Below are 24912 nucleotides of genomic sequence, written 5' to 3' on the forward strand. Positions count from 1 at the left end.
AGACCGTGACATTATGCAACCACATCAGCTTGAGTTCGTAACGTGAATTACGAGTGTATCTTTGTGCCCCAGACTTAAGTGGATAATGGTGTTATATATACAACACCTGTATTGTTCATGTTTTGTGCATGTGTTTGTATGTGTATTACAGACATGACAACCTGACAGTGTCCACCCTGTGACAGTACTGTGCATGATTCACATTGTGAGATGCTGCGTGTATTAGGTGTCCCACATATCTGGCATTACATGATCTTATTATGGGTACCTTTTAACCATTTAATTGTTCTCACAAACCTACATCTTGGCTTATTTGGTGGGGAGTTGTTGAGTATGTGATCAAATGAACGGTGACAGACACTAGAGAGTTTTACACTGCACCACTCTTACTTGCTGTGTCACCATACCTTGGTAACATGTCTGGGAAGGATACTAATGCTGTGATATGTATCAACAGTCAGCCTTTTTCATTGAAATATGTATTTCCGATGTTCTGTAGTTTTAGTTGTGTTCAGATTTCATCTTCTGTTTTTCTCAATGCATGTTGCTTTGTACATTGTGAACTAACACCAACGGTGTTTACACTCTACACATAGGTATTTCAGATGACCTCCAGTATACAGACCCTTTCCAGACCTACAGACCATTGAAGAACGTGATACCATCAGGAAATACCGTTTCACAAGGCCAATAATTGAAGAGTTGTTGAGCAGTTGTCGCCTCATTTGCAATCCTGGTTGCACATATCCAACTGCACTGATGCCCAAAGTGAAGAGTTCCATACATGGCTGAACAACAGGAGCCCTGATATCAAATTCAGTCTGAACCAAGACACAAAATCTATGCCCTTCTTGAATGTGGAGATCACAGTAAAGAATGAAGAACTTTCATGTTCATTATACCAAAAGAAGACCGATAAGAACAATGCGCTCCACTATAGGAGCTACCACCCGAGGAGCCTTCGGGACAATCTCCCATACGGGCAATATCTTCGGGTCAGGCGGAACTGCTCCTCAGTACAACAGTTTGAACTCCACGGACAAGCGCTCTCAGCCAAACTACAGGAAAGAGGCTACCCGCATAAGCTGCTCAAACATTCTATGAAACGAGCCCGATGGACACCGAGAGAACATCTGCTCGAGAAAAGATTGAGAAAAACCTCCCAAAGGATCGTGTGTGTCTCCACGTTTGGGCCTCATACCAGCGAACTACAGAAGATCATCAGAAAGAGCTGGCATTTGGTTGAAGAAATCTTACCGGAGGCCGGAACACCGTTGTTTGCCCTCAAGAAAAATCGGAGTATAGGTCAGATGATCACTTCCACGAGGCCACCGGCCAAGAAGGACACCCAAAGTACCATCTTCGGGTCAACACCAGTCAAGGGACATCGCAAATGTGGCACGTGTAGTGTTTGTCACATCACGATGGAAGGTTCTCTTTTCACCGACGGCAACAAATTCTGGCGCCATGAGGAACACACCAATTGTAAGACTAAATACACGGTGTATGCCATCCAATGCCCCTGCAAAAAGCTGTATATAGGCAAGACAACGCAGGAGGTGCGCCAGAGAATCATACAACACAGATCTCGCATCAACAACAAGATTCTTACAGCACCCTTGGTGGCACATTTCCTACAACAAAAACACACAGTGAATGACATGCGATGGACTGTCCTGGCTGTGATCCGTGGTGGGAGTGGCGACCCAGAGGCACGTCTGTCCCAAAAGGAAGCGTTTCTCATTCTTAAATTTGATACATCCAACACAGGACTCAATGAAATGTCGGAACTTTCCAATTTGGGGACCTAGGCTCTTCCAGTTTGATTCGAAGTGTCCGTACCTGAGCTGAGATACTGTGTCTGCAGTCTTTTGTACACCCTTAAATTCAAGCTTTCGCTCACTTGCGCTAATTTTCTGCCTTAATTCTTTTTCCCCACTTCAAAGCCTGCGGGTGGGACAGGGGCGTAGTAACAAATGCTATTTGTGCCCTTTTTCGTTTTTTTACATTTAATATAGTGCATGGGGGCTCAGATTCGCCAATGTCTGAAATTCATTTGTAATGTATCCGATCACAACCTATTACATCAGATGCTATGATATTCTGCACTGGGGCATATATTCGTCAATGTTTGAAATCAAACTGAAAATTGTTTGAAACGTATCTGTTTATAACCTACAACATCAGTTTTCATGATAGAATAGGAGTGTTGGTCTCCATACTTTCCTGACGCTGTTCGAAGCGTTTTTCATACTATGCAGAATGGGACTTTAGTGGTTATCAGTTTCTCTGAAAATACAAAACTTTAGGTCCTTAGAATTGGTTCACTCTCGAAACTGCCAGCGACCTCTCAGTCACGTGATTATTCATTCTTGCCCTTGGCATATAAAGACATACGTGCATGTGCCACACTAGACTGCTATGAGACACCGGCTCTGAACACAAGAGTGCGTCTGTTACTATGAATCCAACATGGATTATACGCCATGTATTCCCATGTCCGGCACCTCCTTACACCGTGCGAACTACAAGGACCAGGATCCTTGGTGTCACGTGGTTACTGACACATCGCCTGGCCCTTAATTAGTCTTCCCGAGGGCGGCGCCTTTCCACCTGGCTGACCGGACCGGCAGGCAAGCACGACTTTGCTTCTGAGCAACTGAGGGCTCCTAGTAAGTGGATTCTGTTTCATTTGAACCCTTGTATCATGCAGCCTTTTTATGGCTAAAACCCACGTTTGGTTCGCTCTAAGTCTGGAACTTTTTTCGCCCGCAGCTCACAGCGCGAGATCCATTCCCGCTGAGCCGCCCGAAACTTCCAACTGAACTTCCCCGCCCCACCGTGCATTTTTCAGTGCAGGTAAGAAACGCGCCCCTTCCAACTGCTAACCTAGCATCTTGTGTGACTACCGGTTAGCGCTCCCTCTGATGTGCCCTCCTTGTTATCTTTCTGATCCCCAGCCTCCTTTATACATATGCATTTAAAGCAAGCGGGATGAAGAGAATACGAGGCTGCAACAGATAATTAAGTCTACCTAGGACGCCTAGGATTCAGGCATTTCGGACACCGATTCCAGGTACCCTGCACTAGTCATTGTAATTCAGCCCCCGCGTGAATTATTAACTTATTAACCTTTCACGCACACTCACAGTGTCCACCTTTGTTTTTACAGAAACAACTGAGTGGTTCTGTCGACTTCTCTCCACGCAGCCCTTGTGTAGGCTGAGAAGGTAATCTCATCTGTTTCTGGGTACACAGTCAGATTGGTATTTTGTAAAAAATATATACTACCTATACAGAAGTTGACACCTTCCTTAAATTCCGTTACAGGTACATCTTTACCCAGTCCTTGTCCTGAGGAGAACCTAGACTCAATAAGGTTCGAAACGCGTTGACCCCCAGCCTGTGCTAAAAACCAAAGGGTGCAGCTAGGGATTCACTTAGACCACTCACGTGGGCCCTGTCTGCAACTTCTTGAAAACTATTAATCACAGGTGTCATGTGACAGGCAGGCTATTCCATCTAAGTTCCGCCTGTTTCACAGGTTTTGTTACTAAAGGACTGGCTTTTGTTGTTTGTTTTTTATCAATTGCTACAAATGTGTGTAAATTGCAATTTATTGGCCACTCAACCAAGTGTATAGAGTATTGTTGGTGTCACCATAAGATTCTGATAATTTCTTTTTCCTTTATTGTATGGCTATTCCGCCGCCATATAGTTGTATATATCTGTATATATTCTGCTATGTTTTTGCACTAACTGTTATGATGGAGTGTCTTTGATGTCATGTGCTTTTTGTGTCATAATACAAAATCATTTTTTGAAAATGCATTTAATTTGTTGGGTATTAATTAATCCCGTGGCTACACTGCATGTCTTGGCTGTGTAGTTTCAAATATTGACTTTAATTATCCTGATCAGCCATTTTGTTCTGTTTTGCAACTATTTGAGGTCTAGGCTGACCAGTAGTTGGACCCTACACCTTTTTGTGTATTGCAAAGTGAAGGTTATGGCAGCATTACATTTCTTTGCCAACGGTTCATTCCAGTATACAGTGGCAACATCTGATAGAATGTCCCAAACCATGTTCAGTCATGTCCTTATGGATGTGTTGGAGGCATTGCTCTGTTACCTGAAGCAGTACATAAAGTTCCCAACACCTGGAGAGTTGTCAGACATTGAGGGTGAATTCTATGCCTTGGAATGATTACCCCATGTATTTGGCTCTATTGATGACACCCATGCTGCATTGATCCCACCAAAGGCAAATGAGCAAGTTTATCGCAACAGAAAATATTACCACTCCATCAATGTCTAAGTGGTCTGTTTGGCTAACATGTCCATCTCCCACTTCTGCACAGTTTTTCCTGGATCGGCACATGATGTATGTATCCTGGGGAACAGCGTTATCCCCCATTTGATGTCTCAGCTGCAACGTGACTGTGCCTGGCCTGTTGGTAGGGGATGTGGCATGTGTATGTTGTGGTATGTATTGATTGTATGTCAGATAGTGCTCTGTTGTCAGAAAACTGAATCTTTATTCTGTGTTAAATGTAGGAGTCTCTGGATACCCCAAACCGCCTTATTTACTGATACCACTCAGTAACTATGTTACCCCTGCAGAAGTGTGGTTTAAGGAGGGCAATGGTAAGACCCGGCGAGTACCCATATAAAAAGGACAAAAAAGTGTGAAATGCAAAGTTGATTGTAAGGTTTTACCGTCACATGAGCAGGGTGGTAATTAAATAATGTAGGGTGCCATGTCTGAACTGGGGTGGCGGAGTGAGCTAAAGAACGGTGATGGATTAAACCCAGATCATTTGACTGGGGGTGAGTGTTTGTATTGTTAACGCTCGGTCCATCATCACCTTTTGTTTTTCTTTGTTCGCCCTAAGTTGGCAGGGTATGCTCAGACGTGAGTCCCTTGCTCACTTTGCCACTGGAGTCAAGCAAGCCCGGCTGAAGACGTCTGTAATGCCAGAAACCGGTCCTGGGAAGCTTGATTCCGCTCCAGGGAAGACATTGCTTGGCAGTTCGGGCTGGACTGTTCCCATGAGGCACAGGGTCAGACTGATTTGCATATGGCCATGTCTGAAATGGGGTGGCGGAGTGAGCTAAAGAACGGTGATGGATTAAACCCAGATCATTTGACTGGGGGTGAGTGTTTGTATTGTCAACGCTCCGTCCATCATCACCTTTGGTTTTTCTTTGTTCGCCCTAAGTTGGCATGGTATGCTCAGACGTGAGTCTCTTGCTCACTTTGCCACTGGAGTCAAGCAAGCCCAGCTGAAGATGGCTGTAATGCCAATAACCGGTCCTGAAAAGCTTGATTCCGGTCAAGGGAAGACATGGCTTGGCAGTTCGGGCTGGACTGTTCCCATGAGGCACAGGGTCAGACTGATTTGCATATGGCCATGTCTGAACTGGGGTGGCAGAGTGAGCTAAAGAACGGTGATGGATTAAACCCAGATCATTTGATTGGGGGTGAGTGTCTGTATTGTCATCGCTCCATCCATCATCACCTTTGGTTTTTCTTTGTTCGCCCTAAGTTGGCAGGGTATGCTCAGACATGAGTCACTTGCTCACTTTGCCCTTGGAGTCAAACAAGCCCGGCTGAAGATGGCTGTAATGCCAGAAACCGGTCCTGGGAAGCTTGATTCCGGTCCATGGAAGACATGGCTTGGCAGTTCGGGCTGGACTGTTCCCATGAGGCAAAGGGTCAGACTGATTTGCATATGGCCATGTCTGAACTGGGGTGGCGGAGTGAGCTAAAGAACACTGATGGATTAAACCCAGATCATTTGACTGGGGGTGAGTGTTTGTATTGTCAACGCTCCGTCCATCATCACCTTTGGTTTTTCTTTGTTCGCCCTAAGTTGGCAGGGTATGCTCAGACGTGAGTCCCTTGCTCACTTTGCAACTGGAGTCAAGCAAGCCCGGCTGAAGACGGCTGTAATGCCAGAAACCGGTCCTGGGAAGCTTGATTCCGGTCCAGGGAAGACATGGCTTGGCAGTTCGGGCTGGACTGTTCCCATGAGGCACAGGGTCAGACTGATTTGCATATGGCCATGTCTGAACTGAGGTGGCGGAGTGAGCTAAAGAACGGTGATGGATTAAACCCAGATCATTTGACTGGGGGTGAGTGTTTGTATTGTCAACGCTCCGTCCATCATCACCTTTGGTTTTTCTTTGTTCGCACTAAGTTGGCAGGGTATGCTCAGACGTGAGTCCCTTGCTCACTTTGCCATGGAGTCAAGCAAGCCAGGCTGAAGACGGCTGTAATGCCAGAAACCGGTCCTGGGAAGCTTGATTCCGGTCCATGGAAGACATGGCTTGGCAGTTCGGGCTGGACTGTTCCCATGAGGCAAAGGGTCAGACTGATTTGCATATGGCCATGTCTGAACTGGGGTGGCGGAGTGAGCTAAAGAACGCTGATGGATTAAACCCAGATCATTTGACTGGGGGTGAGTTTTTGTATTGTCAACGCTCCGTCCATCATCACCTTTGGCTTTTCTTTGTTCGCCCTAAGTTGGCAGGGTATGCTCAGACGTGAGTCCCTTGCTCACTTTGCCACTGGAGTCAAGCAAGCCCGGCTGAAGACGTCTGTAATGCCAGAAACCGGTCCTGGGAAGCTTGATTCCGCTCCAGGGAAGACATGGCTTGGCAGTTCGGGCTGGACTGTTCCCATGAGGCACAGGGTCAGACTGATTTGCATATGGCCATGTCGGAAATGGGGTGGCGGAGTGAGCTAAAGAACGGTGATGGATTAAACCCAGATCATTTGACTGGGGGTGAGTGTTTGTATTGTCAACGCTCCGTCCATCATCACCTTTGGTTTTTCTTTGTTCGCCCTAAGTTGGCATGGTATGCTCAGACGTGAGTCTCTTGCTCACTTTGCCACTGGAGTCAAGCAAGCCCAGCTGAAGATGGCTGTAATGCCAATAACCGGTCCTGGAAAGCTTGATTCCGGTCAAGGGAAGACATGGCTTGGCAGTTCGGTCTGGACTGTTCCCATGAGGCACAGGGTCAGACTGATTTGCATATGGCCATGTCTGAACTGGGGTGGCAGAGTGAGCTAAAGAACGGTGATGGATTAAACCCAGATCATTTGATTGGGGGTGAGTGTCTGTATTGTCATCGCTCCATCCATCATCACCTTTGTTTTTTCTTTGTTCGCCCTAAGTTGGCAGGGTATGCTCAGACGTGAGTCCCTTGCTCACTTTGCAACTGGAGTCAAGAAAGCCCGGCTGAAGACGGCTGTAATGCCAGAAACCGGTCCTGGGAAGCTTGATTCCGGTCCAGGGAAGACATGGCTTGGCAGTTCGGGCTGGACTGTTCCCATGAGGCACAGGGTCAGACTGATTTGCATATGGCCATGTCTGAACTGAGGTGGCGGAGTGAGCTAAAGAACGGTGATGGATTAAACCCAGATCATTTGACTGGGGGTGAGTTTTTGTATTGTCAACGCTCCGTCCATCATCACCTTTGGCTTTTCTTTGTTCGCCCTAAGTTGGCAGGGTATGCTCAGACGTGAGTCCCTTGCTCACTTTGCCACTGGAGTCAAGCAAGTCCGGCTGAAGGCGGCTGTAATGCCAGAAACCGGTCCTGGGAAGCTTGATTCCGGTCCAGGGAAGACATGGCTTGGCAGTTCGGGCTGGACTTTTCCCATGAGGCACAGGGTCAAACTGATTTGCATATGGCCATGTCTGAACTGGGGTGGCGGAGTGAGCTAAAGAACGGTGATGGATTAAACCCAGATCATTTGACTGGGGGTGAGTGTTTGTATTGTCAACGCTCCGTCCATCATCACCTTTGTTTTTTCTTTGTTCGCACTAAGTTGGCAGGGTATGCTCAGACGTGAGTCCCTTGCTCACTTTGCCATGGAGTCAAGCAAGCCCGGCTGAAGACGGCTGTAATGCCAGAAACCCGTCCTGGGAAGCTTGATTCCGGTCCATGGAAGACATGGCTTGGCAGTTCGGGCTGGACTGTTCCCATGAGGCAAAGGGTCAGACTGATTTGCATATGGCCATGCCTGAACTGGGGTGGCGGAGTGAGCTAAAGAACGCTGATGGATTAAACCCAGATCATTTGACTGGGGGTGAGTTTTTGTATTGTCAACGCTCCGTCCATCATCACCTTTGGTTTTTCTTTGTTCGCCCTAAGTTGGCAGGGTATGCTCAGACGTGAGTCCCTTGCTCACTTTGCCACTGGAGTCAAACAAGGCTGGCTGAAGATGGCTGTAATGCCAGAAACCGGTCCTGGGAAGCTTGATTCCGGTACATGGAAGACATGGCTTGGCAGTTCGGGCTGGACTGTTCCCATGAGGCACAGGGTCAGACTGATTTGCATATGGCCATGTCTGAACTGGGGTAGCGGAGTGAGCTAAAGAACGCTGATGGATTAAACCCAGATCATTTGACTGGCGGTGAGTGTTTGTATTGTCAATGCTCCGTCCATCATCACCTTTGGTTTTTCTTTGTTCACCCTAAGTTGGCAGGGTATGCTCAGACGTGAGTCCCTTGCTCACTTTGCAACTGGAGTCAAGAAAGCCCGGCTGAAGACGGCTGTAATGCCAGAAACCGGTCCTGGGAAGCTTGATTCCGGTCCAGGGAAGACATGGCTTGGCAGTTCGGGCTGGACTGTTCCCATGAGGCACAGGGTCAGACTGATTTGCATATGGCCATGTCTGAACTGAGGTGGCGGAGTGAGCTAAAGAACGGTGATGGATTAAACCCAGATCATTTGACTGGGGGTGAGTGTTTGTATTGTCAACGCTCCGTCCATCATCACCTTTGGTTTTTCTTTGTTCGCACTTAGTTGGCAGGGTATGCTCAGACGTGAGTCCCTTGCTCACTTTGCCATGGAGTCAAGCAAGCCAGGCTGAAGACGGCTGTAATGCCAGAAACCGGTCCTGGGAAGCTTGATTCCGGTCCATGGAAGACATGGCTTGGCAGTTCGGGCTGGACTGTTCCCATGAGGCAAAGGGTCAGACTAATTTGCATATGGCCATGTCTGAACTGGGGTGGCGGAGTGAGCTAAAGAACGCTGATGGATTAAACCCAGATCATTTGACTGGGGGTGAGTTTTTGTATTGTCAACGCTCCGTCCATCATCACCTTTGGCTTTTCTTTGTTCGCCCTAAGTTGGCAGGGTATGCTCAGACGTGAGTCCCTTGCTCACTTTGCCACTGGAGTCAAGCAAGTCCGGCTGAAGGCGGCTGTAATGCCAGAAACCGGTCCTGGGAAGCTTGATTCCGGTCCAGGGAAGACATGGCTTGGCAGTTCGGGCTGGACTGTTCCCATGAGGCACAGGGTCAAACTGATTTGCATATGGCCATGTCTGAACTGGGGTGGCGGAGTGAGCTAAAGAACGGTGATGGATTAAACCCAGATCATTTGACTGGGGGTGAGTGTTTGTATTGTCAACGCTCCGTCCATCATCACCTTTGGTTTTTCTTTGTTCGCACTAAGTTGGCAGGGTATGCTCAGACGTGAGTCCCTTGCTCACTTTGCCATGGAGTCAAGCAAGCCCGGCTGAAGACGGCTGTAATGCCAGAAACCGGTCTTGGGAAGCTTGATTCCGGTCCAGGGAAGACATGGCTTGGCAGTTCGGGCTGGACTGTTCCCATGAGGCACAGGGTCAAACTGATTTGCATATGGCCATGTCTGAACTGGGGTGGCGGAGTGAGCTAAAGACGGTGATGGATTAAATCCAGATAATTTGACTGGCGGTGAGTGTTTGTACTGTCAACGCTCCGTCCATCCTCACCTTTGGTTTTTCTTTGTTCGCCCTAAGTTGGCATGGTATGCTCAGACGTGAGTCCCTTGCTCACTTTGCCACTGGAGTCAAACAAGCCTGGCTGAAGATGGCTGTAATGCCAAAAACCGGTCCTGGGAAGCTTGATTCCGGTACATGGAAGACATAGCTTGGCAGTTCGGGCTGGACTGTTCCCATGAGGCACAGGGTCAGACTGATTTGCATATGGCCATGTCTGAACTGGGGTAGCGGAGTGAGCTAAAGAACGCTGATGGATTAAACCCAGATCATTTGACTGGCGGTGAGTGTTTGTATTGTCAATGCTCCGTCCATCATCACCTTTGGTTTTTCTTTGTTCACCCTAAGTTGGCAGGGTATGCTCAGACGTGAGTCCCTTGCTCACTTTGCCATGGAGTCAAGCAAGCCCGGCTGAAGACGGCTGTAATGCCAGAAACCGGTCCTGGGAAGCTTGATTCCGGTCCATGGAAGACATGGCTTGGCAGTTCGGGCTGGACTGTTCCCATGAGGCAAAGGGTCAGACTGATTTGCATATGGCCATATCTGAACTGGGGTGGCGGAGTGAGCTAAAGAACGCTGATGGATTAAACCCAGATCATTTGACTGGGGGTGAGTTTTTGTATTGTCAACGCTCCGTCCATCATCACCTTTGTTTTTTCTTTGTTCGCCCTAAGTTGGCAGGGTATGCTCAGACGTGAGTCCCTTGCTCACTTTGCCACTGGAGTCAAGCAAGCCCGGCTGAAGGCGGCTGTAATGCCAGAAACCGGTCCTGGGAAGCTTGATTCCGGTCCATGGAAGACATGGCTTGGCAGTTCGGGCTGGACTGTTCCCATGAGGCAAAGGGTCAGACTGATTTGCATATGGCCATGTCTGAACTGGGGTGGCGGAGTGAGCTAAAGAACGCTGATGGATTAAACCCAGATCATTTGACTGGGGGTGAGTTTTTGTATTGTCAACGCTCCGTCCATCATCACCTTTGGTTTTTCTTTGTTCGCCCTAAGTTGGCAGGGTATGCTCAGACGTGAGTCCCTTGCTCACTTTGCCACTGGAGTCAAGCAAGCCCGGCTGAAGGCGGCTGTAATGCCAGAAACCGGTCCTGGGAAGCTTGATTCCGGTCCAGGGAAGACATTGCTTGGCAGTTCGGGCTGGACTGTTCCCATGAGGCACAGGGTCAAACTGATTTGCATATGGCCATGTCTGAACTGGGGTGGCGGAGTGAGCTAAAAAACGGTGATTGATTAAACCCAGATCATTTGACTGGGGGTGAGTGTTTGTATTGTCAACGCTCCGTCCATCATCACCTTTGGTTTTTCTTTGTTCGCACTAAGTTGGCAGGGTATGCTCAGACGTGAGTCCCTTGCTCACTTTGCCATGTAGTCAAGCAATCCCAGCTGAAGACGGCTGTAATGCCAGAAACCGGTACTGGGAAGCTTGATTCCGGTCCATGGAAGACATGGCTTGGCAGTTCGGGCTGGACTGTTCCCATGAGGCAAAGGGTCAGACTGATTTGCATATGGCCATGCCTGAACTGGGGTGGCGGAGTGAGCCAAAGAACGCTGATGGATTAAACCCAGATCATTTGACTGGGGGTGAGTTTTTGTATTGTCAACGCTCCGTCCATCATTACCTTTTGTTTTTCTTTGTTCGCCCTAAGTTGGCAGGGTATGCTCAGATGTGAGTCCCTTGCTCACTTTGCCACTGGAATCAAGCAAGCCCGGCTGAAGGCGGCTGTAATGCCAGAAACCGGTCCTGGGAAGCTTGATTCCGGTCCAGGGAAGACATGGCTTGGCAGTTCGGGCTGGTCTGTTCCCATGAGGCACAGGGTCAAACTGATTTGCATATGGCCATGTCTGAACTGGGGTGGCGGAGTGAGCTAAAGAACGGTGATGGATTAAATCCAGATAATTTGACTGGCGGTGAGTGTTTGTACTGTCAACGCTCCGTCCATCATCACCTTTAGTTTTTCTTTGTTTGCCCTAAGTTGGCAAGGTATGCTCAGACGTGAGTCCCTTGCTCACTTTGCCACTGGAGTCAAACAAGCCCGGCTGAAGATGACTGTAATGCCAGAAACCGGTCCTGGGAAGCTTGATTCTGGTCCATGGAAGACATGGCTTGGCAGTTCGGGCTGGACTGTTCCCATGAGGCACAGGGTCAGACTGATTTGCATATGGCCATGTCTGAACTGGGGTAGCGGAGTGAGCTAAAGAACGCTGATGGATTAAACCCAGATCATTTGACTGGCGGTGAGTGTTTGTATTGTCAATGCTCCGTCCATCATCACCTTTGGTTTTTCTTTGTTCGCCCTAAGTTGGCAGGGTATGCTCAGATGTGAGTCCCTTGCTCACTTTGCCATAGAGTCAAGCAAGCCCGGCTGAAGATGGCTGTAATGCCAGAAACCGGTCCTGGGAAGCTTGATTCCGGTCCATGGAAGACATGGCTTGGCAGTTCGGGCTGGACTGTTCCCATGAGGCAAAGGGTCAGACTGATTTGCATATGGCCATGTCTGAACTGGGGTGGCGGAGTGAGCTAAAGAACGCTGATGGATTAAACCCAGATCATTTGACTGGGGGTGAAATTTTGTATTGTCAACGCTCTGTCCATCATCACCTTTGGTTTTTCTTTGTTCGCCCTAAGTTGGCAGGGTATGCTCAGACATGAGTCCCTTGCTCACTTTGCCACTGGAGTCAAGCAAGCCCGGCTGAAGGCGGCTGTAATGCCAGAAACCGGTGCTGGGAAGCTTGATTCCAGTCCAGGGAAGACATGGCTTGGCAGTTCGGGCTAGACTGTTCCCATGAGGCACAGGGTCAAACTGATTTGCATATGGCCATGTCTGAACTGGGGTGGCGGAGTGAGCTAAAGAACGGTGATGGATTAAATCCAGATCATTTGACTGGCGGTGAGTGTTTGTACTGTCAACGCTCCGTCCATCATCACCTTTGGTTTTTCTTTGTTCGCCCTAAGTTGGCAAGGTATGCTCAGACGTGAGTCCCTTGCTCACTTTGCAACTGGAGTCAAGCAAGCCCGGCTGAAGACGGCTGTAATGCCAGAAACCGGTCCTGGGAAGCTTGATTCCGGTCCAGGGAAGAAATGGCTTGGCATTTCGGGCTGGACTGTTCCCATGAGGCACAGGGTCAGACTGATTTGCATATGGCCATGTTTGAACTGAGGTGGCGGAGTGAGCTAAAGAACGGTGATGGATTAAACCCAGATCATTTGACTGGGGGTGAGTGTTTGTATTGTCAACGCTCCGTCCATCATCACCTTTGGTTTTTCTTTGTTCGCACTAAGTTGGCAGGGTATGCTCAGATGTGAGTCCCTTGCTCACTTTGCCATGGAGTCAAGCAAGCCCGGCTGAAGACGGCTGTAATGCCAGAAACCGGTCCTGGGAAGCTTGATTCCGGTCCATGGAAGACATGGCTTGGCAGTTCGGGCTGGACTGTTCCCATGAGGCAAAGGGTCAGACTGATTTGCATATGGCCATGTCTGAACTGGGGTGGCGGAGTGAGCTAAAGAACGCTGATGGATTAAACCCAGATCATTTGACTGGGGGTGAAATTTTGTATTGTCAACGCTCTGTCCATCATCACCTTTGGTTTTTCTTTGTTCGCCCTAAATTGGCAGGGTATGCTCAGACGTGAGTCCCTTGCTCACTTTGCCACTGGAGTCAAGCAAGCCCGGCTGAAGGCGGCTGTAATGCCAGAAACCGGTCCTGGGAAGCTTGATTCCAGTCCAGGGAAGACATGGCTTGGCAGTTCGGGCTAGACTGTTCCCATGAGGCACAGGGTCAAACTGATTTGCATATGGCCATGTCTGAACTGGGGTGGCGGAGTGAGCTAAAGAACGGTGATGGATTAAATCCAGATCATTTGACTGGCGGTGAGTGTTTGTACTGTCAACGCTCCGTCCATCATCACCTTTGGTTTTTCTTTGTTCGCCCTAAGTTGGCAAGGTATGCTCAGACGTGAGTCCCTTGCTCACTTTGCAACTGGAGTCAAGCAAGCCCGGCTGAAGACGGCTGTAATGCCAGAAACCGGTCCTGGGAAGCTTGATTCCGGTCCATGGAAGACATGGCTTGGCAGTTCGGGCTGGACTGTTCCCATGAGGCAGAGGGTCAGACTGATTTGCATATGGCCATGTCTGAACTGGGGTGGCGGAGTGAGCTAAAGAACGCTGATGGATTAAACCCAGATCATTTGACTGGGGGTGAGTTTTTGTATTGTCAACGCTCGGTCCATCATCACCTTTTGTTTTTCTTTGTTCGCCCTAAGTTGGCAGGGTATGCTCAGACGTGAGTCCCTTGCTCACTCATATTTATCCTGTCTTGAAAAGGAGCAATTGGTTTCCCGAGATATTTTAACCAGGATTTCCTCAACTAAGGGAGATTCTTCACCCTTTCTCAGAAATTTGTAGCAGTTACCTATTCCTGTTAACCCTATTTTATACAAAGCATTGGCCAGAGGTGTTATGCCTGACGATAAGTCATATCTATACTACTATTATAAAGGAAGAACTTTGCACCTTTGAGGTGGGTAAACTCAGGAACCACAGTGCCAATCCACACACCCGATACACCGTTGGAATCGTCAGGGTGTGTAGATGGTTATAGGCTATATAAATAAAAAAAAAAAAACATTATTTCAAAATGTACAGTAAAAAAAAAAGTAGTCCCTCCGAAGTACCGCCGGCCGCGAAGTGCGTGCTCACGTCAGGAGCGCGGGAAGGAGCGGCGTCCAGGAGCCAGACGAGGAGCGGCGGTCATGGCGCAGGGGAGAAGAGGTGACGTGAGGAGCAGCGGACAGGCCAGCGGCAGTGAAGGTGACGAGCAGCGGCGAGGAGCGGTAAACTGAGGAGCAGACAGGCCAGCGGCGGTGAGGTGATGAGCAGCGGCGAGGAGCGGTAAACTGAGGAGCGCGGGGGAGGAGCGGCGGCTGAGGTAAGGGGACTAAGCATGGGCGTAAAATCCGCTCCGCTCGCGGATTTTTCGGATTTTCGGCAAATCCGCAATCCGCGAACGCTCGCGAATTTGTCGAAAATCCGTGAATCCGCTCGCGGCGGATTTTTTGCTTGGTTGCGGCGCGCGGCGTGGTGCACGGCGTTCACTTTCCGTCATTTTAGCGTTTGCCGAGTTGTTTTTCTTTGCGAGTGACGCGCCATTTTAGATCTTGCTGCGTGTTCCCGCGGGAGTTTGTCGCCCGCGAATACGTACTCGCGGCTTGCCACCTTGCACAGCACACCTCGCGAGAGTTCGCAATTGCGAACATGTAGTTGCGGCGAAAAGGAACAATCTCGCACTTGCGAAATAGAGATTTTGCAATTTCGCACAAGAAAATCACCAGCAAACAGGATAAACCTTCAGAAAATTATGATTTTTATCAGAATCACTCCTCAGGTTGACATTTGCATGGCCTTTTTTTTTGCAAGGAGTCCATTTTGGGGGGGGGTGGAGGAAGGAAGTGCCCCACAGTCTCCAACTTCCTGTTCCTGTCCAGCAGGCTCCTCCCAGTGCTTTGTCCATCTCCTGGTCACTTTCATTTGGATCTGGAGCTGGAAGGATTACTTTTTGTGGGTGCTGCTGGATATTTGGATTTGAGGCCTTTTTGACTGTCTTTGGATCACTTTTGGATTAGAAATCAACTTTCACAAGTAAGTTTGTTTGGGGCATTACAGTTGCTGCAAGTACAATTTTGGAACTTTTTCAGAAAATTAAATAAATTATATTGTGGGTAGCCACAGTATCCAGTAGGACCAGGGTTGGTTATGGGTGCATGATACAACTGTTTTGTTGAATTTAAACACCATTGAGGCCATGGATGGGCTGGGATTGTGCAGATTTTATTGTTTTTTGTCGTTTTTTTGGGCCTGCTGGTGTGGCCCTTTGCCCAGGGGTGGTGAGTGTTGCATGGGCCTAGTCTTTCTGTGGGGTGTCTTCTTGAATTTAAACATAATTGAGGCCATGGATGGGCTGGGATTGTGCTTATTTTATTGTTTTTTGTCGTTTTTGGGGGGCTGCTGGTGTGGCCTTTTGCTTGCCCAGGGGTGGTGGTGGTGCATGGACTGAGTGTGCCTGTGGTGTTGTCTCACTCTCTTTGATGTAAACATCATGGATGGCATTGGATTGTGGTGATTTCTGGCTGTTTTTCTGTTTTTTGGGGGTGTACTGTTGATGTGGTCTGGCCATGTGGGTGGTGGTGGTGGCCATCTTGAGTGCTGGCTGGTACAGGCAACATGTGCTTGGGGTGTAAGGGGGCCATTTTGAGGAGAGGCAGTGTCTGAGGCCTGCACTTATTTTGCCTACTTTTCATCCCTTATGCCCAGGGGTAGTGAGTGTTGCATGGGCCTAGTGTTTCTGTGGGGTGTCTTCTTGAATTTAAACATAATTGAGGCCATGGATGGGCTGGGATTGTGCTTATTTTATTGTTTTTTGTCGTTTTTGGGGGGCTGCTGGTGTGGCCTTTTGCTTGCCCAGGGGTGGTGGTGGTGCATGGACTGAGTGTGCCTGTGGTGTTGTCTCACTCTCTTTGATGTAAACATCATGGATGGCATTGGATTGTGGTGATTTCTGGCTGTTTTTCTGTTTTTTGGGGGTGTACTGTTGATGTGGACTGGCCATGTGGGTGGTGGTGGTGGCCATCTTGAGTGCTGGCTGGTACAGGCAACATGTGCTTGGGGTGTAAGGGGGCCATTTTGAGGAGAGGCAGTGTCTGAGGCCTGCACTTATTTTGCCTACTTTTCATCCCTTATGCCCAGGGGTAGTGAGTGTTGCATGGGCCTAGTGTTTCTGTGGGGTGTCTTCTTGAATTTAAACATAATTGAGGCCATGGATGGGCTGGGATTGTGCTTATTTTATTGTTTTTTGTCGTTTTTGGGGGGCTGCTGGTGTGGCCTTTTGCTTGCCCAGGGGTGGTGGTGGTGCATGGACTGAGTGTGCCTGTGCTGTTGTCTCACTCTCTTTGATGTAAACATCATGGATGGCATTGGATTGTGGTGATTTCTGGCTGTTTTTCTGTTTTTTGGGGGTGTACTGTTGATGTGGACTGGCCATGTGGGTGGTGGTGGTGGCCATCTTGAGTGCTGGCTGGTACAGGCAGCAACATGTGCTTGGGGTGTAAGGGGGCCATTTTGAGGAGAGGCAGTGTCTGAGGCCTGCACTTATTTTGCCTACTTTTCATCCCTTATGCCCAGGGGTAGTGAGTGTTGCATGTGCCTAGTGTTTCTGAGGGGTGTCTTCTTGAATTTAAACACCATTGAGGCCATGGATGGTCTGGGATTGTGCAGATTTTATTGTTTTTTGTCGTTTTTTTGGGCCTGCTGGTGTGGCCCTTTGCCCAGGGGTGGTGAGTGTTGCATGGGCCTAGTCTTTCTGTGGGGTGTCTTCTTGAATTTAAACACCATTGAGGCCATGGATGGGCTGGGATTGTGCAGATTTTATTGTTTTTTGTCGTTTTTTTGGGCCTGCTGGTGTGGCCCTTTGCCCAGGGGTGGTGAGTGTTGCATGGGCCTAGTCTTTCTGTGGGGTGTCTTCTTGAATTTAAACATAATTGAGGCCATGGATGGGCTGGGATTGTGCTTATTTTATTGTTTTTTGTCGTTTTTGGGGGGCTGCTGGTGTGGCCTTTTGCTTGCCCAGGGGTGGTGGTGGTGCATGGACTGAGTGTGCCTGTGGTGTTGTCTCACTCTTTTTGATGTAAACATCATGGATGGCATTGGATTGTGGTGATTTCTGGCTGTTTTTCTGTTTTTTGGGGGTGTACTGTTGATGTGGACTGGCCATGTGGGTGGTGGTGGTGGCCATCTTGAGTGCTGGCTGGTACAGGCAGCAACATGTGCTTGGGGTGTAAGGGGGCCATTTTGAGGAGAGGCAGTGTCTGAGGCCTGCACTTATTTTGCCTACTTTTCATCCCTTATGCCCAGGGGTAGTGAGTGTTGCATGGGCCTAGTGTTTCTGAGGGGTGTCTTCTTGAATTTAAACACCATTGAGGCCATGGATGGGCTGGGATTGTGCAGATTTTATTGTTTTTTGTCGTTTTTTTGGGCCTGCTGGTGTGGCCCTTTGCCCAGGGGTGGTGAGTGTTGCATGGGCCTAGTCTTTCTGTGGGGTGTCTTCTTGAATTTAAACATAATTGAGGCCATGGATGGGCTGGGATTGTGCTTTTTTTATTGTTTTTTGTCGTTTTTGGGGGGCTGCTGGTGTGGCCTTTTGCTTGCCCAGGGGTGGTGGTGGTGCATGGACTGAGTGTGCCTGTGGTGTTGTCTCACTCTTTTTGATGTAAACATCATGGATGGCATTGGATTGTGGTGATTTCTGGCTGTTTTTCTGTTTTTTGGGGGTGTACTGTTGATGTGGACTGGCCATGTGGGTGGTGGTGGTGGCCATCTTGAGTGCTGGCTGGTACAGGCAGCAACATGTGCTTGGGGTGTAAGGGGGCCATTTTGAGGAGAGGCAGTGTCTGAGGCCTGCACTTATTTTGCCTACTTTTCATCCCTTATGCCCAGGGGTAGTGAGTGTTGCATACTTGCATGTCCCTAGTCTTTCTGTGGGGTGTCTTCAATGTAAACATCATGGATGGCATGGGATTGTGCTCATTTTTCTGTGTTTTGTCGATTTTTTGGGGTGTATAACTGAACTGATGTTCCTCTGTCTTCCATTGCTTTTAGGTGCACAAGAAGACTCAATAGAACCACCAGTGCCAGGAAGAAGTCCTGCAGCGGTGTGTGCAGCATAACGTCACGCGACGTCACGTCTGGACACAGAACCCTCTGCAACTCGTGCAACTGCTGCCTGCTGACCTGCTCTGAAGAAGATGGCCCCAAAAAAAGTAACCCGTAGCTCCTCTAGCAAGAAAGGTGCCAGTAAGGAGCAGAAGAAGCAAGTTACCAAGGACACTGGTGTGCCGCCCGCCCCTTTTTTTGTGAGTAAAAAAAAAAGTATGCCTGCAGCAGCTGCAGCGGGATCTGCTGGGGACCAAGCTGGCAGCAGCACCCCCGCTCCATTGGGCTCAGTGCCACCACCACCACCACGCCAACTTAAGTCCAAGCCCTTGAGTGCTGCAGAGGCAGCCAGTATACTTCTTCAATCACCATCGACCAGTGATGTTGGCTCATCGCAAGAAAGCAGCAGCAATGTCCCTCAATCAACACAGGTTGTTGTAGCTCATCTGACGAGTGTTGAACAACCACAGCGGCAACAACAATCACATGTGCAAGTACAAGCCCAAGTACATGTGGAAGGAGAGGCAGCGCAAGGAGATGCGCATGCAGAGGTGCATGGAGGGTCACAACAAGTGCCCACAATAGTTGTTCCTCCCGAAGTAGGGGCACATCAGGAAATCGACAATCAAGGCGAGGTATCATTTGAGGAAGCCACTCCTCCTGATGATCCTTCATTGTCTTCCACAACCCTAGCAAGGAAGAGATCAAGGGTGGTGTCTACATCCTCTTCAAGCACACCTCCTTCTGATGATACGGATCAAACTTGGGAACCAGCACCACAGCCGTCTGAGAGTGAGGCACACCATGATCCAACAAAGGTACTTAAGCGTAAAAGGAAGCTCGTCCAAAGTCTCAGACTTATGGAGTGTGATGAGGCTCAACAAGAAGTGGCGGATACTGCTGCTGATGAAGACTCTGCCAACGACGACCCAGTCATCATAAAGGTCACTGCAGCCCCAGCGGGCATGCAGCAAACAGACATTTTGACCCTAGCCCGAAGAGCTGCTGAGCGTGATGATGATGATGATGTTGTCGATGAGGAGGCAGTGGAAACACCACAATCATTGGAGTTAAGTAGTACACCAACTCGTCCCGCTTCCATATTTCTTTCTGGCAAGAAGAGACCTCCGTCAACCTCGACCTTAATTAGTGGCGGTGAAAGTGCAAAACGTACAAAAGTTGGGCAATCCAGATCCTCCACTTCATCTGGCATTAGCTTCATGACCACCACCACCAGTATCGCCGCCTCCTCCATGTCCCACAGACACTTCAAGTCCCCCGTTTGGGACTTCTTTACTGTTTGTCCAAAAAATCCAAAGTTTGCCATTTGTACCATTTGTAAGCAAGCAGTTAGTCGTGGTAAGCCAGGTACCAACTATGGTACCGGAGGCCAGAGAGGTCATCTTAGGAGACAGCACACTGTCAAATGGTTTGCGCACCTAGATGCGATCAAGAAAGGCCAAATTCAAGGAAACGTTGATGTTTCATCTGATGATGACGAGCAGGAAGAAGACGTGTCAAACACTTCCCTTACACCCAGTACCCCTGTCAGCAGCACACCCAATGTGAGGCACACTAAGAGTGTTGGAGCGAGTGAGACACCAACGCACAAAAGTTCACCAGCGAGCAAAATTGGGTCAACGAAGTCATTATCAGCCCGTAAATGCTTGGTCCAGGGCAACATTAGAACAATGCTTACTTCAGACGTGCCATATGAACGCAACCACCCACTGACGCGTCTGTATAACACTAAGCTGGCTAAAATGCTAGCTGTGGACCTTCTACCTTTTTCTTTTGTAGAAGCGGTAGGTTTTCTTGAATTAGTTGCAACGCTCTGCCCTAAATGGAAGGTTCCGAGCCGGTTCTATTTTGCCAGAGTTGCGGTTCCAGCACTACATGAAGATGTGCTGCAGGCGATTGGGGCAGCTTTGCAGAAGAGTGCTGTTCACACAATACATCTGACAACAGACATGTGGACCAGTGGCCCAGGCGATGATTACATGTGCATCACTGCACACTGGGTCTCTTTTTCAGGTGTTATAGCAAAGCTAAACGCAGGTGTTGACCCGGACCAAGTTTTCAAAGCTGCTCGGAAACATGCAACACTAGCCATGTTTGCCTTGGAGAAAAGTCACACAGCAGAAAACCTTTTGGAAGAGTTTGACAAAAAGGTGTTGTCAATGCTATCCCCCCTAAAACGCAAGATTGGTTATGTTTCCACGGATAATGGCGCCAATGTAGTTAAGGCCATGTCACAGGGTCACCATGTTAGAGTGCCGTGTTTGGCGCACTGTATCAACCTGGTAGTTCAAAAATTCTTGAGTGATAAAGAGAGTCCAGCGTTCGAGGTAATGGCCACCTGCCGCAAAATGTGCAACCATTTCAGCCATTCTTTTAAGGCCCGGAAGCATCTGCGGAGACTGCTACTTCAACGTGGAATGCCAGTGAAAGCACTCATCCAGGAGGTGGCAACACGTTGGAACTCAACCTTCTACATGCTTGAGCGTCTGCATGAGCAGTATACGGTACTCGATCACTATTTCTTGACAGAGGCTACATCTCAGAAGGAGGACATGCGGATGAGTAAGGCGCAATGGGCCATAGTTAAAAGCCTGACAGACATGCTTCGTCCTTTTGAGTTCTTCACGCGTGCAGTCAGCCAGGAGGACTGTAATTTGGGAAAAGCTATCCCATTGTTGTGCATACTGGAGCACCAACTGATGGCGGTTTCTTCTGAGTTTGAAAAAGATGAAAAAAAAAAAAAACATTTCATTTTGTCTGAGAAATTATTACATCGCCTACGTGGTGATGAACGTCTTAAAAACATCAACTCAGATCAGCATTACATTTGTGCTACTATTCTGGATCCACGCTACAAAAAGGCGCTGGCAGACAACGCATTCTTTCCTTTCGCTGATGCAGATGTTCAAAAGTACAAACATTGGTTAGCCTGGTCAGCCAAGAGGTTTGAAAAAGAACGGCAGGTTATTGAAGGAGAAGCCAGTACATCAGCATCAGCATCAGCAGGCCATCCGCAGTCACAAGAATCCACTTCTGCACCTGTGGCTGGGGCACAAGTGACCTCTCAGCCGTTAAAGACACCGGCAACTGGATCATCTGCACCACACACAATGACAACACTAACAGTGGCTGGGGAGGAGGATTGGCTAAGTTTGATGGGGTATGGTTCTCTAAAAAATGTCACAGGCACAGCAAAAAGTAAGCAAAGTGGAGGAACAGTTGATGACCTTGAGTCGATGGTGCAGGACTATCTGAATGACTCAACAGTGGTCTTTCTTAATGAGGAGCCATTGCAGTATTGGCATGGCAAAAAACAATTGTGGCCACAGCTCTACAACCTGGCTATAAACTATTTGTCTTGCCCACTCGCAAGTGTGTCTTCTGAACGTGTTTTCAGTGCTGCTGGTGGCATTGTAACTGCCAAACGGAGCCGCCTATCGCCCAAAAATGTGGAGCGGCTGACAATGATCAAGATGAATCAGCACCTCATACCACCAGATTACAAAGTGCGAGAAAGCACGCCACATGAAGACGATGAGGACAGCAACGTAGATGAGGGGATTTTTTCTCTGTTCGGTGCCACTGACCTCATCCAGCCTGAATTCGCAGAGTATGATGACGAAATCTTGTTCTTATTCCCTGACACCGAGCCCTGAAAATGAGACAATCAATCAAGAACTTTCTTTTTCGTCCTTATTCACTTTTATTCCTGTGTGCTTTGTGTCTCTCTTTCTTTGTTTTGCACAGTTAATTTAATTCAAACTTTAATCACCTAATCCCAAAAAGAAGACCATCATCAGTACTGTCTTCACTTGTTTGCTTATTGATTTGAAGGTGCCGCAGTCTACATTCCTCAGGTTCACAAGTTCTGAAGAACATGCTCCTCTATCCTCCTCCTCCAGACTGCGATTTCCCTCCAAGCAGAGTGCTGGATTACGCACAATGAAGAAAGACTCAGCACTTGTGGGGGTGTTGTACTTCTTTGCGGGTGAGTTGACGGTTTTGGGCCCATTGCTGTGAAGCTCTAATAATGGACAAAAGTGTTTTGGACCAAATATGAGGTGAAAATTTCTTGCCGTTTTTGCTGACTTGCTTGCCTTTGAGGTGCTCTTTGGCGGGGTTCCGGGGGTTTGTGTGTAATTTTTGGTGTCTGTCGAAGCACTGCTGCGACAGTCTAATCTTGATTGCATTTGCTTTTCAGGAAATCCGTGGTGGAAAACAGGAGTTATGATGATTGATGATGACCTAGCTGCACAGCGCGTTACTTTGGACCGAAGGCCGAGAGATATTGTAAGTATGAGATTTAGCTTTTTCGCTGTTTGGGGGTGTTGTCGGGTGTTTTTTTGCGGGTGGGTTGGCGCCGGCGGGTCTTGCCTGGGGCATTCCTGGGAAGGTCTAATACCGGATACAAGTGTTTTGGACAAAATCCATAAGGAACAGCCTTTTTTTTGCCATTTCTTCAGACATCTTGCTCAATGTAGCATTTTGGGGGGCTTCCTGCTGTTCGTGGGTGGGTTGCGGCCGGGGTCTCTGTCGAAGCACTGCTGCGACAGTCTAATCTTGATTGCATTTGCTTTTCAGGAAATCCGTGGTGGAAAACAGGAGTTATGATGATTGATGATGATGACGACCTAGCTGCACAGCGCCGCGTTTGGACCGAAGGCCGAGAGACATTGTAAGTATGAGATTTAGCTTTTTCGCTGTTTGGTGGTGTTGTGTCGCGTGTTTTTTTGCGGGTGGGTTGGCGCCGGCGGGTCTTGCCTGGGGCTTTCCTGGGAAGGTCTAATACCGGATACAAGTGTTTTGGACAAAATCCATAAGGAACAGCCTTTTTTTTGCCATTTCTTCAGACATCTTGCTCAATGTAGCATTTTGGGGGGCTTCCTGCTGTTCGTGGGTGGGTTGCGGCCGGGGTCTCTGTCGAAGCACTGCTGCGACAGTCTAATCTTGATTGCATTTGCTTTTCAGGAAATCCGTGGTGGAAAACAGGAGTTATGATGATTGATGATGATGACGACCTAGCTGCACAGCGCCGCGTTTGGACCGAAGGCCGAGAGACATTGTAAGTATGAGATTTAGCTTTTTCGCTGTTTGGTGGTGTTGTGTCGCGTGTTTTTTTGCGGGTGGGTTGGCGCCGGCGGGTCTTGCCTGGGGCTTTCCTGGGAAGGTCTAATACCGGATACAAGTGTTTTGGACAAAATCCATAAGGAACAGCCTTTTTTTTGCCATTTCTTCAGACATCTTGCTCAATGTAGCATTTTGGGGGGCTTCCTGCTGTTCGTGGGTGGGTTGCGGCCGGGGTCTCTGTCGAAGCACTGCTGCGACAGTCTAATCTTGATTGCATTTGCTTTTCAGGAAATCCGTGGTGGAAAACAGGAGTTATGATGATTGATGATGATGACGACCTAGCTGCACAGCGCCGCGTTTGGACCGAAGGCCGAGAGAGACATTGTAAGTATGAGATTTAGCTTTTTCGCTGTTTGGTGGTGTTGTGTCGGGTGTTTTTTTGCGGGTGGGTTGGCGGGTCTTGCCTGGGGCATTCCTGGGAAGGTCTAATACCGGCTAGAAGTTAGTTGGACAAAATCCATAAGGAAACACCAGTTTTGGCACTTTGTAAGTTAGGGTTCGTTAGGGTTAGCCCTAGCAGCAGGATTGCATGTGTTTAGGGGGGTTCTATTGCAACGCGGTTCTGTTGTTGTAGAGCACTGTTGGAGCGATGCTGGCTATGGATACTTTTGCTTGCAGGCAAGTGGTTTGAATACAATCCACGGTCTGTATTTGGGTCTACTGTTACTTTCAAAGTACGTTTTGTAACCATTTTTCTGCTAGGCATCATCAAAGTGTGACTTTTTGAACCACACAGCGTACATACCTTTTATTTATTTATCAGTGGTATTGTAATAGCACTTCCTGTTTTCCGTTCAATAATTACAGGCCGGGTTTCAGTCAACATCCGCCAGGCAGGCAGTGGACAGGGTGTCTCTTCTGTCAGTGGTCACCACCACATTGATGGACGAAGCGTCAGCTGGAATGGAGGAGTGCCGCCAATAAGAGGAATTGTTTGCTGCATGCAACTTACTTACCAATTTCAACAGGACAACTCCAACAACATACGCAATACAGATACAGTATCCATTGTTGTCTTTTATTCTATGAGTGTGACTGCATGTGCTTACCTTTACTTTGTAACCAAAGATTGTCTGTAAACTCTGTATCTTCAATTATTGTTTGTCCATGCTCTGCTTTTTTTTTCTTCTCTCAACAAAACCTACCCAAAAAGAAACCCCCATTCCCATCCATTTTACAAACCCTAACCCTCTTCCCCCGGGCTGTGTTGTTTTGCTTGATGTCTGACTAAAATGACATCAATAATTCCACACACTTGCTGGGGAGGATAAGGTGATAGCA

This window comes from Lissotriton helveticus, chromosome 4_1 (assembly GCF_964261635.1).
Source record: "Lissotriton helveticus chromosome 4_1, aLisHel1.1, whole genome shotgun sequence".
In the NCBI taxonomy this organism is placed as follows: domain Eukaryota; kingdom Metazoa; phylum Chordata; class Amphibia; order Caudata; family Salamandridae; genus Lissotriton; species Lissotriton helveticus.